This window comes from Pongo abelii, chromosome 21, assembly GCF_028885655.2.
Source record: "Pongo abelii isolate AG06213 chromosome 21, NHGRI_mPonAbe1-v2.0_pri, whole genome shotgun sequence".
NCBI classification, from domain to species: Eukaryota; Metazoa; Chordata; class Mammalia; order Primates; family Hominidae; genus Pongo; species Pongo abelii.
In genome coordinates, this window is record NC_072006.2 from 12,697,144 (window position 1) to 12,711,236 (window position 14,093).

The 14,093-nt window shown below is 47.4% G+C and overlaps 1 pseudogene; it reads left to right on the forward strand.

Moving 5' to 3' along the window:
* Positions 1 to 2,983: 2,983 nt before the first annotated feature.
* Positions 2,984 to 3,569, forward strand: LOC100451057 (prothymosin alpha-like; annotated as a pseudogene).
* The last annotated feature ends 10,524 nt before the right edge of the window (positions 3,570 to 14,093 follow it).

Consider the following 14,093-nt stretch of genomic DNA (forward strand, 5'->3'; position numbering starts at 1 on the left):
TTCCATGCAGATTTTCTCTGCAGCTACAGTCCACTGGCGCTTGGCCAGGCTGGAACGGCCGGGATGCCTCACTTACATGTCTGGTGTCCTGGCAGGGATGGCTGCGGGGATGGGCTCAGTGAGGGGTGTTTGGTCAACTGGGCTCCCCTTCCAGGTAGTCTCAGCACCTTTCCCTCTCCACAAGGCCTGTCTGTGTAGCCTCTCATGTGGTCTCTCCATTTGGCCTTTCCAGCAAAGCAGCCAGATTTCTTTACATGACAGCTCGGGGCTCCTGAAATTCAGAAGCAAAAGCTGCCAGGCTGTGTCAAGGCTTAGGCCTGGAATTGGCAGGGCATCACGCCTGCTACATCCTGTTTAGTTGAAGCCAGGACTGGCTGAGATCCCGTGTGGGAGGAGGCTACACAAGGGAAGGGGTGCTGGGAGGCCTGGCTCCTTGCGGGCTGGCCACCCAGGCCTCCCTGACCGTGTGCTGGCTAAGCAGAGACCAGGACAGAAGAAGGAGTGGGCCCTGCAGCGCTGAGGGGACACGCAAAGGCCTTGAGTCAGGGCTGTGCTGCGGGAGCAGCAAGGAAAGAAACAGGGCACTGTAGCGGGAGCTGAACAGCAGAGAGGAGAGAGAAACGACGAGGTCAGGAGGCAGCCAGGGTCCAGACTGTCCCGGCCACAGGCCATGGAGAGGGATTCAGGAGTTATTCCTAGTGGGATGAGAAGCACTGGACCTGCCTTGATCCATAACTGGTGGGTTCCGAAGCTGGGGACAGATCCCCGCCCCATCCCCACTGCTGGGTTCGCATGCTGCCCAGAATGGCCCTGTTTCAAATGCAGCCCCTGCTCCCAACACCCTCTGGCTGCCTCTCTGCCAGATGGTCTCTCTGTGGCACTCGGCACCACTGCATGCCTGATATTTTGCTGATGTCCCTATTGTCTTGTTTACCTTCTCACTCTAGAATGTAAACCTGAAACAGACAGGGATGTCTGTCTGTTTCATCCGTAGGCCCACAACCATTAAATAGTATTTGTTGTACTGAACTAACCAGCCCATCTCTGTAACCCCAGCTGGTGCTAACACTATATGGGGCCTCTAGCAAAAACTGCATGACTGAATTAATGCAACAATAACAACAGCAACAAATATATATATATATACACACACACACACACACATATGTATATATGTGTATATATATATACACGTATATGTGTGTGTGTGTATATATATATAATATATATTATTATTATTTTTTTTAAGAGACGGAGTCTCTCTTTGTCGCCCAGGCTGGAGTGCAGTGGCGCGATCTTGGCTCACTGCAAGCTCCACCTCCTGGATTCACGCCATTCTGCTGCCTCAGCCTCCTGAATAGCTGGGACTACAGGCGCCCGCTACCACGCCCGGCTAATTTTTGTATTTTTAGTAGAGACGGGGTTTCACCATGTTAGCCAGGATGGTCTCGATCTCCTGACCTTGTGATCCGCCCCCCTCGGCCTCCCAAAGTGCTGACATTACAGGCGTGAGCCACCGCGCCCAGCCAAAAAAATAATTTTTATAGTTCCAGTCAACTTATCCAAAAGTTGCTTTCAAGTAAGCTATTATCCAGGGAAAATGAAGAAGAAAAAAAAAGCCTTCAAAGTAGCCCATGCCATGACCGACAGTCACAGGACAGCCCCTCATTCACCTATGATCCTGGTGTACTCGGTAAGTCAGTTACCAAGCAGTCATAGCCTGGCGAGCCCTGGATTAAAGGAGGAGAGGCCTGGGACAAGAAAGAAACTGCCAGCTGTCAGTGAGGAGAGGACAGAAAACTCAAAATGCAAATGTGGTTGGGTCAGCAGGACGATGTTTCAGAGCAGAGCCATCTAGGGCTGCATGGCAGGGACAAGCTGGCCCGTGGGCCTCAGCAGCTCTCCAAGCTGTGCCAGCAAACCACCTGACAACAGGCGATATCTGTAACAATCCTTACAACACTTTTCTTTTTTTTTTCAAGAAACTGGGTCTCATATGCTGCCCAGGCTAGACTCGAACTCCAGGGCTCAAGTGATCCTACAGCCTCAGCCTCCCGAGTAGCTGGGACTACAGGTTAGTGACAGGTGCCTGGCTAATTTTAAAACTATTTTGTAGAGACGGGGTCTTGCTATATTGCCCAGGCTGGTCTCAAATTCTTGGCCTCAAGCAATCCTCCTGCCTTGGCCTCCCGAAGTGCTGGGATTACTGGTGTGAACCACCATGCCGGTCTGGAGTCATTCTTGGCTCCTCTCTTTTTCTCAGTACTAGGGTGACTGTATAATTCATTATATAAACCTGAACTCCTCCAGACAAATAAGTTGTATGGTCTATCCATTAACCCACATCCAATCCATCAGCAAATCCAGTTAGCTCTATTTTAAGAGACATATCCAGCATCCGGCCATTTCTCACCTCCTCCACTATCATCCTGGTCCAAGCATTCATCGTGTCCTGCCTTTATCTTTGCAATGGCCTCCTAGTTGATCCCCCACTTCTAGACTTGCCTCTTACCCCCAAATCTGTTTTCACAGCAGACAGAGTAAGCCCGTTAAAAATAAGTGAGATCATGTTACTCCTCTGCTGAAAATACTTGGCCGTTCAGTGGAAAATCTAGTCTTTAAAATGGCCTACAGCAGCAATCTGTTCCCTGCAACCGCTCTGACCTCATCCACATGTTCCCCATCTCTTCTCACTCCACGTAAGCTACACCAGTTCTCACGCTCTCCAGGTAAGTCAAGCACACTCCCACTTCAGCCTGGCCTTCAACTTTGCTCTTCCCTCTGCCTGGAACGCTTCCCATGTAAGGACAGGGCTTCTTCTTTCACTCCTTTCTGGTCACATGTCCCTGACTCCCATATAAAAAAATGACATCACCCACTGGCTGCTCTGAAAAGCCATCTTTGCATTGTTCCTTGTCCAGCTCCTTGCTCGCCGCAGCCGCCTTTACCACCGCGGACTCCGGCCACTTTATCGCCAGAGTCCCTGAACTCTCTCTTTCTTTTTAATTCCCTGCATTGGATAACTGGCGTGCTGGACCATGTCAGACGCAGCCGTAGACACCAGCTCCAAAATCACCACCAAGGACTTAAAGAAGAAGGAAGTTGTGGAAGAAGTGGAAAATGGAAGAGACACCCCTGCTAATGGGAAGGCTAATGAGGTAAATGGGGAGCAGGAGGCTGACAGTGAAGTAGATGCAGAAGAGGAAGAAGGTGGGGAGGAAGACGAGGAGGAAGAAGAAGGTGATGGTGAGGAAGAGGATGGAGATGAAGACGAGGAAGCTGAGTCTGCTAGGTCAAGCGGGCAGCTGAAGATGATGAGAATGACAATGCCAATACCAAGAAGCAGAAGACCGACGAGGATGACTAGACAGCAAAAAAGGAAACGTTAGGAGGGTGACCTATTCACCCTCCACTTCCTGTCTCAGAATCTACATGTGGTCACCTTTGAGTATTGAGGCCTGCTCACCCACCCACTGCGGGCAGTGCCACCCGCAGATGACACGCGCTCTCCACCACCCAACCCAAACCATGAGAATTTGCAACAGGGGAGGAAAAAAGAACCAAAACTTCCCAAGGCCCTGCTTTTTCCCTTAAAAATACTTTAAAAAGGAAATTTGTCTGTATTTTTTAATTTACATTTTGTATTTTTGTACATATTGTTAGGGTCAGCCATTTTTAATGATCTCAGATGACCAAACCAGCCTTCAGAGCGTTCTCTGTCCTGCTTCTAACTTCACTTGTGGTGTGACCATGTTCCTTATAATCTCAAAGGAGAAAAAACCTTGTAAGAAAAGCAAAAATGACAACAGAAAAACAATCTTATTCTGAGCATTCCAGTAATTTTTTTTGTGTACGTACTTAGCTGTACTGTAAGTAGTTGGTTTGTATGAGATGGTTAAAAGGGCCAAAGATAAAAGGTTTCTTTTTTTTCCTTTTCTGTCTATGAAGTTGCTGTTTATTTATTTATTTATTTTTTGCCTATTTGAGGTATGTGTGAAACAATGTCATCCAACAATAAACAGGAATTTTATTTTCCTGAGTTATTCTAACAACAACAAAAATGACATCAGCTGGGCACGGTAGCCCATGCCTGTAATCACAGCACTTTGTGAGGCTGTGGCCAGAGGATTGCCTGAGGACAAGAATTCAAGACCAGTCTGGACAACATATCAAGACCCCATCTCTCCAAAAAATACATACAAATTAGCTGGGCATGGTGGTGCATACCTGTAGTTCTAGCCACTTGGGAGGCTGAGGCAGGAGGATCCTTTGAGCCCAGGAGATCAAAGCTGCAGTGAGCTATGTTTGCACCACTGCACTCCAGCCTGGGTGACAGACCAAGACCCTGTCTCAAAAAAATCAAAACAAAATGACACCAATCTCTATCAACATCACCTCCACCTCATCCCAGCTCTCCTTCTCTTACGTGGTAAATTAAATTTTCTAACAATGGCTACAGTTACGTATGTTCCCACAAGTTCTTCTAGAACCACTTCTCCCATCAAGAGTTTTCTTTTTTTCTTCTTTTCTTGAGACAGGGTCTCACTCTGTCACGCAGCCTGGAGTGCAGTGGCGCAATCTCATTTCACTGCAACCTCCACCTTCCCGTTCAAGCAATTCTCATGCCTCAGACTTCTGAGTAGCTGGGACTACAGGCACGTACCACCACACCCAGCTAAGTTTTGTATTTTTAGTAGAGATGGGGTTTCACCATGTTGGCCAGGCTGGTCTCGAACCCTGGCCTCAAGCCATCCACCTGCCTTGGCCTCCCAAAGTGCTGGGATTACAGACATGAGCCACCATACCACCTGGCCAGGAGAGTTTTCTTTCTCTCCCCTTGAATATGGACCAGACTTTAGTAACTGGCTTCTAATAAGCAAACTGTGACAGAAGCAACGCTCCAGGACTTTTGAGGCCAGCTCTTAATTTGTGACACAGCCTCCACCTGACTCTTCCTCTTAGGACCTTCTCCTTTGGAACCTACCATGTCCTTGGAGCCCAAACCAGCCCACACAGAGAGGAGACCATAAGGAGAGGTCCGTTTGGAGAGGAATTGAGGCCCCTAGCCAACCACCAGCATGAACTACCAGGTGCACGAGAGAATGGGCCTTCAGATGAAGCCCAGGCCCCAGCCTTTGAGTCTTTCAGCTGAGGTCCCAGCCATGGTGGGGCAGGGAAAGCTGCTTTTGTGCCCCTATGCTAGGCCCTGTCCAAATCTTTGACCCACAGAATCCATAAGTTTGGGCCCATTTAGTTGCACAGTCATAGTAACCAGAACACCTCATTTAATTTTTCTCTATAGAGTCTAACATAATGTGTATTTACTTGCTTCTCTATTGTCTATCCACACCCCCCTCCAAGAGAATGTGAGTTCCTTGAAGGCAGAAACTTTTGTCTATTTTTTCTAGCCTCAGTATCTAGAAAAGTACCTAGCACACAGTGGGCACTTGAAAAATATTTGTTGAACAAATGAATTAAAGAAAACTGCTAATTAAAGAAAACTGCTCCTTACTATAATTCGCAACACCTTCTGCTGAGGCATGTGACCTTTTCCTGAAGAAAGTGTTCTCTGGTGTGTTTTGGACCAGCTCCCTGCTAAAAAATATCTCTTGTCAGCCATCTGGAAAATGATAAAGTTGGATCCATACCTCCCACTATACACCAGGAAATAGTCCAAGCGGATCAAAGATTTATACGTGGTAAAATGAAGCCATTCAAGTCCTAGAAAAAAGCCCCGTAGCATTCTGATGTCGCCTTGGAGTAGGAAAGCCTTTCTAGCTACGACTCAGTCTCCAGCAGCCATTAAAGAAAAAGATGGGCCGGGTGCAGTGGCTCACACCTGTCACCCCAGCCCTTTGGGAGGCCAAGGCAGGCAGATTGCTTGAGCTCAGGAGTTCGAGACCAACCTGGGCAACATAGCAAGACCTCATCTCTACTCAAAGAAAAAAAAAAAGAAAGGAAGAAAGAAAGAAAAAGATGGATCAACTCAAAGTACATAAAAATCAAAAACTTCTGCTTGGTCACAACAACAACAACAACAACAACAACAACAACAAAACAGAATGAGCAAAATCAGGCCAGATGCAGTGGCTCATGCCTGTAATCCAGCACTTTGGGTGGCCGAGGCGGGCGGATCACGAGGTCAAGAGTTTGAGACCAGCCTGGCCAACAGGGTGAAACTCCGTCTCTACTAAAAATACAAAAATTAGTCAGGCATGGTGGTGGGCGCCTGTAATCCAAGCTACTTGGGAGACTGAGGCAGGAGAATTGCTTGAACCTGGGAGGCGGAGGTTGCAGTGAGCCGAGACCACGCCATTGCACTCCAGCCTGGGCGACAGAACGAGACTCCGTCTCAAAAAAAAAACAAAAACAAAAACAGAAAAACCAAAGAAACAAAACTTCTGGAGATTAGGCAGAAAAAAAAGACCAAGTTAGGCAGAAACCCAGTGGGAAAATGGACATTCAGGCAGGCAGTTCACAGAAAAGGGGACTATAAAGTCAGCTCTCTGTATTCAAGAGTTCTACATTGTGGATTCAACCAATGACAGGGTGAAAATATTTGGGGCCAGGAGCAGTGGCTCATGCCTGTAATCCTAGCACTTTGGAAGGCTGAGGTCGGAGAACTGCTTGAGACCAGCCTGGGTAACATAGTGAGACCCTGTCTCTACAAAATATTAACTGGGCGTAATGGCACACGCTTGTAGTCCCAACTTCTCAGGAGGCTGAGGTAGGAGGATCACCTGAGCCTGGGAGGTCAAGGCTGCAGTGAGCCAAGATTATGCCCCTACACTCCAGCCTGGACAACAGAATGAGACCCTGTCTCAAAAAAAAAAAAAAAAAAAAAGGAAAAAACCTAATAAAAATAATATAAATAAAAAACAACAAAGCATAACTACTATTAACATAACATTTACATAGTATTAGGTATTATAAGTAATCTAGAGATGATTTAAAGTATATGGAATGGCTGGGAGTGGTGGCTCATGCCTGTAATCCTAGCACTGTGGGAGGCCGGGGCGAGAGGATCACTTGAGTTCAGGACTTTGAGACAAGCCTTGACCACATAGTGAGACCTCATCTTTAAAAATACACATATATATGTGTGTGTGTGAGTGTGTGTGTGTGTGTGTATGTGTATCTATGTGTGTGTATATCTATATCTATATGTATGTATCTATCTATATATAATTAGGCCATATCTATCAACATTATAAAAACCAGCAACTTACATCATAATGGGCCAAACTTCCTGATATATTTTGAAAAGATCCCCAAAACTCCTAGAAGTTTTATATATATATATAGACATATATATATACACACTCACATATATATATGGAAGGATGTGCATAGGTTATATGCAAATACTATACCTTTTTTTTTTTTTGAGATGGGGTCTCACTCTGTCACCCAGGCTGGAGTACAGTGGAGCGATCTTAGCTCACTGCAACCTCTGCCTCCCAGGCTCAAGCAATCCTCCCACCTCAGCCTCCCGAGTAGCTGGGACTACAGGCCTGTGCCACCAGCCTGGAAAATTTTTTGTATTTTTGGTAGAGGTAGGGTTTTCCCATGTTGCCCAGGCTGGTCTTGAACTCCTGAGCTCAAGTGATCTGCCCGCCTTGGCCTCCCAAAGTGCTGGGATTACAGGTGTGAGCCACGGTGCCCAGCCAATACTACACCATTTTACATCAGGGACTTGAGCGTCTGTGGATTTTGGTATCTGTAGCGGTCCTGGAACCAATCCCACACACATAGACTGTACCAATGGCCCTTAATCATATGAGAAAACATTCACTCTCTCTCAAATATAACAAAAATATAAAATAAAACTACACCGAAAACCTATTTCTTCCATATCAGATTGGCAGACATCCCAAACCATAGCAAGACAACACTGGCAGGGTGGTGAGGTCACGGGCACACTCACACATCACAAACAGTACAACCTCCGGGTATGGCAATTGGGCTGTATCTATCAACATTATAAAAACCAGCAGCTTACATCATAATGGGCCAAACTTCCTGATATACTTTGAAAAAAACCCCAAAACTCCTAGAAGTTAGGCAGAGAAAAAGACCAACACCCTAGTGGAAAAAGGGGCATTAAAGCAGTTCACAGAAGAAGGAACTACAAATGGCCCTTAATTGTATGAAATTGTTAGCTCTAACCATTGCATTTCTGGGAATTTATCCCACAGATATATTTGCAGCTATATGAAATGACATATGTATATTACTCATTGTAGCATTCTCCATAGTAGCAAAACATTGGAAATAATGTTACTGCCTATCAATAGAAGACTGATAGCCTAAATTATGGCACATCCATATAATACAATACCAGATACCTGTAAAGAAGAATGAAAACACTTTTTTTTTTTTTTGCGATGGAGTCCACTCTGTTGCCCAGGCTGGAGTGCAGTGTCACAATCTTGGCTCACTGCAACCCCTGCCTCCCAGTTTCAAGCGATTCTCTTGCCTCGGCCTCTCGAGTAGCTGGGATTACAGGTACACACCACCATGCCCGGCTAATTTTTTTGTATGAGAACACTTTTTTGTACTATTTTGGAAAGAACTACTAGATGTACTATTAAAAGATAAATGCATATACACCTACTATGTACCCACAACAATTAAAATTTAAAATTTAAAAAAAGAAAAAAGAAAAATGCAAAGTGCCAAACAGTATGTATAATATGCTATCTGCTAATTAAAATGCTAAAAGAAGAAGAAACAGTGGACAGCAAGAATACACACATTCATGTTTGCTTATACATGGGTAAAGAAACTCAGGAAAGTTACAGGAGAAGCTAATAACAGTGGTTAATTACAATGGTAGAGGAGAGGCTTGGCAGATAAGGGACTCGTTTGCAGATATGACTTTCCTTTGTGAAATGTACATTTTCCTAATATATTTCTTCCTAATTACATCTTCCTAATATATAGAAATATACATTTCTATATATTATTTTACTTCTTCTGAAAATGCCACATAATTTGCAATAAATGATTCACTCCTTAGCTCCAAAAGCAAGTCCTTTATCAAAATGCAAATGTTCCAGAGGGATGTAGCCAGATTCTGTGGACCGCAGTCTTTTTCACCCCTAAGAATCCGTCCCTATGATTTCTCTTCCTCTGCTTGGAGACCTTTAGAGAGCCAGCCTGCAGCTGCTTAGAGCATTGACTACTGAACAGCTCACAGTTGCTATTGCTGAAAATGCCCGGTGGTTATGCCTTCCCTGACCAGGGGTAGCCCACAGCTGATGACGGGCCCCCTTGCCTCAAGGTGGGACAACTTTGGTGGTGCCATTCATACCCAGAGCTGCCTGGAATCAGGCCAAGGCTGGACATCAGCGGACCCCGCATCTTTGCTGAGTTTCTTCCTCTGCTGTACCTCCCTCGCTTCCCTCACCTCCTTCTTGGTTTCTCCTGAGAGCCTCCCTCAATAAATCACTTACCCCAGAACCCTTGTCTCAGACTCCGCTTCTAGGACCCAACTTAAGACATTCACAAAATAAATCACATTGATTGAAAACAGATCCCATTCTCCAAAACGAATAACCAGTAGGCACTTCTGACTAGCACAAGCATCAACATATCCACATGGTGCTAAACTAACACCAACCCAAAGCAGATAGTGCTGGGTGGACTCGGTACAGGTTAATAGCTCATGGGTCTCCATCCCCAACACCTTCAGACCCAAGGCTCCAGGGCTGCCAGCCTGAGAACCCTAAGTCATGATTTTGGGCACTTTGGCTGGATTTCCTAGCAACTGGCTGAGAGCAGGACAGGTGAATAGAGTTGGGAGGAGGAGGGAGCAAAAAAGGCTAGAGTGGACGTCAGTTGACTTTGCCTGCTATGGTAGAGACTTTCAGTCGTCCACCATAATCCATCCCCATTCTGCTGCACAGAAGTATTGTGGCTGAGACGCCTGCTTTTCTCCACCCCTCTAGTTAATGTGACTAAATTCTCCCTATGGAATGGGAATGGAAGGGCCATACCCAGGCCAGTGTCTTCGGGTAGGGGCTGTGACCCTTCCACACCTGTACCAGACACAATCATCATCTCACTGGGTTTTGCCGGCTTTCAGGTCTATGTGCTGAAAGCTGCTTACAGCTAACCTCTGGAGATTTTCCTGGCACAGGAAGCATGCTTGGCCAGTGCACAGGGCAAGTTGGAAGGGCCTTAATGTCAGCAGCCTTCAACCAATGATGGATGGAAAGTTGCGGACAGTGTCCTATGCATCTGCAGTGGGATAATTCTGAGACATGTGCTGTACTGCCTCCCAGAGGGCCCAGGGTGATTAAGCACCAGTTACCCACAGCAGTAACTTCCTTGATTCTGTTCCCCACATGGGCACTTTTCTTCCTGTCACACCTCCCTAATCCCCTGCAGATACTTTCTGGGATTGCTTGCTAAACAATCCACTTGAAATTTTTTCTTTCCTTTTTTTTTTTTTTGAGATGGAGTCTTGCTCTTGTTGCCCAGGTTGGAGTGCAATGGCACGATCTTGGCTCACTGCAACTTCCGCTTCCTGGGTTCAAGTGATTCTCCTGCCTCAGCCTCCTGAGTAGCTGGGATTACAGGCACCTGCCACCACGCCTGGCTAATTTTTGTATTTTCAGTAGAGACGGGGTTTCGCCATGTTGGCCACGCTGGTCTCAAACTCCTGACCTTGTGATCCGCCCGCCTCAGCCTCCCAAAGTGCTGTGATTACCGGCGTGAGCCACCATGCCCAGCCCCACTTGAACTTTAATCCTTGCCTCAGAATTGGCTTCTGGGGAAACCAAAAATATATTAAAAAAAGAGAGACCAGGGCCTTAAAAAGAGCCCAAATTGTTGAGCTCCCTGCCAAGTCACCCCCAGGTGTCTCTGCCCACCAGCTTTCATGAGCCAGACACTCAGTGCAGGTTTTTCCAATCAGTCATTTGTTCTTCCACCCAACACTCAAGATTTGCTTCTTCAAGACAACTCTCCGATCAGCTGAGACCCATAGAAACCCAGCTTCTACCACACATATGATGGCATTATCCTAGGGCATGGCAGAGCAACACAAGGGAAAACTCTGGGCCCCCAAGTGATGGCATGGAGGAGAACTCCCAGCCCAGAACTACTACATGAGAAACAACGCTCTCTCTTCTTTAAGCCGTAGGTGTGTTGGGAATCTTTGTTACAGCAGCCACGCCTGATCTTTTGTTTTGTATTGTTTTGTTTTGAGATGGAGTCTTGCTCCTTCGCCACGCTGGAGTGCAGTGGTGCGATCTTGGCTCACTGCAACCTCTGCCTCCTGGGTTCAAGCGATTCTCGTGCCTCAGCCTCCTGAGTAGCTGGGATTACAGGCACCCGCCACCACGCCCAGCTGATTTTTGTAGTTTTAGTAGAGACGGAGTTTCACCATGTTGGTCAGGCTGGTTTCGAATTCCTGACCTCAAGTGATCCTCCCGCCTTGGCCTCCCAAAGTGCTGGGATTACAGGTGTGAGCCACCACACCCGGCCCAGCCATGCCTTATCTTAACTAGCATAGCCGCCCAACGTCCACTTCTTTTGGCCATGGTGTCCTGGTTCTGCTGGAGAATCCCTTTCCCACTGCTCCCAGACCAGGGATGTAGCTGACCCACGCTCTCTCCACTCAATTCAGGGGAGGGAGGGGCTTAGGCCTGGGCTAAGAGAGCCGCACATTTCCCAGGGCACAGTGATTAGTTGAGGGTGGGTCCCAGAGCCAAATCTGCCCAAGATCTTAGCCTGAAAGAGAAACCCTCCTACTGAGTGACTGCACTGTGAGGCAGAAGTCCAGAGCTGTGGGTGGCCATCCAGCCTCCATTTGTGCCTGCCTGAGAAAGAAGCCACCATGGGGGAAATCGAGCTAAAAGACGGAGAGGGAGGTAAGAGAGGATGACATCACATAAGCACCAGATCTGGCCACCCCTGAAACTAGAACAACCCTAGGCTTTTCAGCTACTACATTCCCTTTTCTGCTGAAGTTGTTTTACACTGGATTTCTGTCTCTTGCAACCAAGAGCTCTGTTAAATAAAAACCTGACCCTAAAGAGAACGTTAGCTGGTTCACAAGTCCCTGTGCAAAACAGGCACAGGTCAGCTGCCCCAGCCTGTCGTTTGGATATTCCTTTCTAAGAACTCTCACTTTTGTTTTCTACATGACCCAGATAACCAAGGAGAAAGCAAATCAACTGCTTTCCAGCGGCGCCTTCCTCGGCAGCAGGTGCTAAGAGAGAACGCAATGTTAGTACTCTGCCCTCTGGAGTCAGGGTTGATCCTCAGCACTTGCTGTCCTGGGAGGCTGCACCTGTGACACTTGAATGCCAGGTTCAACCCCTACTGCTGCTGCTGCTGCCTGAATGGGGCCATTTAGACTGTTGAGTGCTACAGCCTCAGCCCAGGAACCCAGAGTTTCAGATGAGGCAGAGCAGGGCCCCAGGGTCCCTGAAACTTGCCAGTTCAAACAGTGGAGGGGTGAGGACCCCCCAGTCAGCCCTAGTCTCATACCTGCCTCTGCATGGTCCCAGTCCAGCCTGAGGCCTTTGCTTTCTTTTTTGAAGGGAGGGTGAGGAGAGAGGGGGAAAATAGAGGTGTTCTGACTAGACTTAGGATTCCTGGCCTCTGCCTCTGACCGCCAGAGGACAGCCTCTGCAGTTGCCTCATCTACTCATGGAAACAGGCCTGTGACCCCAGGGGTGCTCTGAAGATTCTTCCAGAAAACATCTGCCCAGTGAGGACTACCTAGCTCACTGCCCAAAAAGGGTTCATTTCCTTTCCTTCTGAAACAAAAGCGCTTAATTGGAAGAGAAATGTTGACTCAAGCTATAGGATATGCCACTTAAAATGTCCAGATCTTGGCATAACGCCTGGCGCACAGTGTGGGAGAGAAGGAGAGAAGAAGGTGGAAGGAAAGGAGGGAGGGGAAAGGGAAGGGAGGAAGCAGGGAGAGAGAAAATAAGACAAGGGCCTCCTCATCTGGATGTTTCCCTAGACCAAGAAGTGGCCCAGGTGGTGCCCAGGGGACAGGGAGTGGGCAATAAAAGACAATGGGGTATAGGTGATAGGGTGTATGTGATCGGGGTACAGGTGATCAGGATGTAGGTGATGGGGTGTAGATGATTGGGGTATAGATGTTCAAGGTGTAGGTGATGGGGTATAGATGTTCAAGGTATAGGTGATGGGGTATAGATGATCAAGGTGTAGGTGATGGGGTATAGATGATCGAGGTGTAGGTGATGGGGTATAGATGATCGAGGTGTAGGTGATGGGGTATAGATGATCGAGGTGTAGGTGATGGGGTATAGATGATTGAGGTGTAGGTGATGGGGTGTAGGTGATGGGGGTCAAGGTGATCAAGGTGTAGGTGATGGGGTATAGATGATTGAGGTGTAGGTGATGGGGTATAGATGATTGAGGTGTAGGTGATGGGGGTCAAGGTGATCAAGGTGTAGGTGATGGGGTATAGATGATCAAGGTGTAGGTGATGGGGTATAGATGATTGAGGTGTAGGTGATGGGGTATAGATGATCAAGGTGTAGGTGATGGGGGTCAAGGTGATCAAGGTGTAGGTGATGGGGTGCTGGTGATCGGGGTGTAGGTGATCAGGGTGTAAGTGATGGGTATAGGTGGTGGGGTATAGATGATTGGGGTGTAGGTGATGGGGTGTAGGTGATGGGTATAGGTGATGGGGTATAGATGATCAGGGTGTAGGTGATTGGGGTGTAGGTGAGCAGGGTGTAAGTGAAGGGGTATAGGTGGTGGGGTGTAGATGATCGGGTGTAGGTGACTGGGGTGTAGGTGATCCGGGTATAGGTGATGAGGTGTATGTGATGGGGGGTAGGTGACGGGGTGTAGATGATTGAGGTGTAGGTGATGAGGGTCAAAGTGATCAAGGTGAAGGTGATGGGGTGTTGGTGATTGGGGTGTAGGTGATCAGGGTGTAAGTGATGGGGTATAGGTGATGGGGTGTAGGTGATCAGGGTATAGGTGATGAGATGTAGGTGATGGGGTGTAGGTGATGGAGTGTAGATGATTGAGGTGTAGGTGATGGAGTGTAGATGATTGAGGTGTAGGTGATGGGGTATAGGTGATCGGCA